Below are 1,390 nucleotides of genomic sequence, written 5' to 3'. Positions count from 1 at the left end.
GCTGATGGATAATGAGGTTCCATCTGGGGAAAGTCAATCAGGAGGGAAGTGGTTAAGACGACAGGAAGCAAATCTTCGACGATTTATGAATGATTTCTGGCCAGAAAAGCGACGCAAGGTTCTGGCATCATTGGGCCGAACGGATTCAGTGAGGAAGGATTTCATATTTCGAGTCGGCGACCCAGTGATGGTTTATCAACCAAGTCGCAAGCATCATATGCTTTGGCGGACGGGTTGGGTAGTGCAGTGTCTTAGCACACGGCGGTATCGAGTACGTATCGTGGCGAGTCGAGGTGAGCGCGTGACAGAAGAAAACCACTACAATTTGTGCCCTCTAGAAGTACGCAGGGATTATGAGGATATGCCGCTTCCTGATAGAGCTGGGATGAGAATAAGATGCAGGCTGAAGCATGAAGATGGATCGCTACAACAGCACTGGGGTACAGTAGTTAAAGATTTAGCGGAAAAAGTACTCATATGTTGGGACGTATCAGACCCAGGACAGAGTGCGTTTGAGATGTTGAAGTTGGAGGAAGAGGACTGGGATTTGGGCGATTCGGATGTCGACGCTTCCGAGAGGGGGGCGTGTCGCGGCACCGAATGAATCTATTGTTTTAATGGGCGTGCGCGAATTCAACCATCTAGATGCGGCATGAATACGTCTTCGAGATTGTATGTGAGAGAGGATCTACGATTGTGTCGCATTATAGTAATTAGATGGAATGATACGCATGCCATGTAATCCGTAGCCATCTGGCTCAAGTGTTGTATTTTTGCTCCACATCATGTCTAGTCGTGTTGACGAACAGCTGAAGGACCCTAGGATGGCCGAACACAACACACGCCGGGAAGCGCCCATATACGGATGCCACTGGCCTTACTGATGTCGATGTTGATTGTATACCCTTGTGACTCGTCGGGATACATGCTGAGGCTAAGGGTACAAGAAGATTGTTGGTCTGCCAACGAACGATCTCCAATGAATTGACCTCATTGAAAACACTATGTAATGGAGGCCCCTCTATGAGGAGCAAGAGTTTTGTGATCTATTCAGCGTCTCGAATGCGAAATCATGTGTGCCGTTAAGTCAGTGTTGCGCGTAGTGACGAGATAGTGGGGTAAATCTCAAATTCATTGGTCTCGTGACCTAATGGATAAGGCGTTGGTCTTCGGAACCAAAGACTATGGGTTCGAGTCCCATCGAGATCGCCTCTACGCCGGGAAGCGCCCATATACGGATGCCACTGGCCGTACAGATATCGATGTTGTTTGTATACCCTTGTGACTCGTCGGGATACATGCTGAGGCTAAGGGTACAAGAAGATTGTTGGTCTGCCAACGAACGATCTCCAATGAATTGACCCCTTTAAGAACACTATGTAATGGAGGC

At 48.3% G+C, this 1,390-nt stretch overlaps 1 non-coding gene across 1 annotated transcript; it reads left to right on the top strand.

Annotated features, from left to right (window-relative positions):
• The first annotated feature begins 1,136 nt into the window (after window positions 1-1,136).
• Window positions 1,137-1,209, top strand: Pmar_PMAR008583. The gene has a single exon. It is a non-coding gene; the product is annotated as a tRNA-Arg (tRNA).
• The last annotated feature ends 181 nt before the right edge of the window (window positions 1,210-1,390 follow it).

This window comes from Perkinsus marinus, assembly GCF_000006405.1.
Source record: "Perkinsus marinus ATCC 50983 genomic scaffold scf_1104296936678, whole genome shotgun sequence".
Lineage (NCBI taxonomy): Eukaryota > Perkinsozoa > Perkinsida > Perkinsidae > Perkinsus > Perkinsus marinus.
This window is presented reverse-complemented; position numbering and strand designations above follow the sequence as displayed.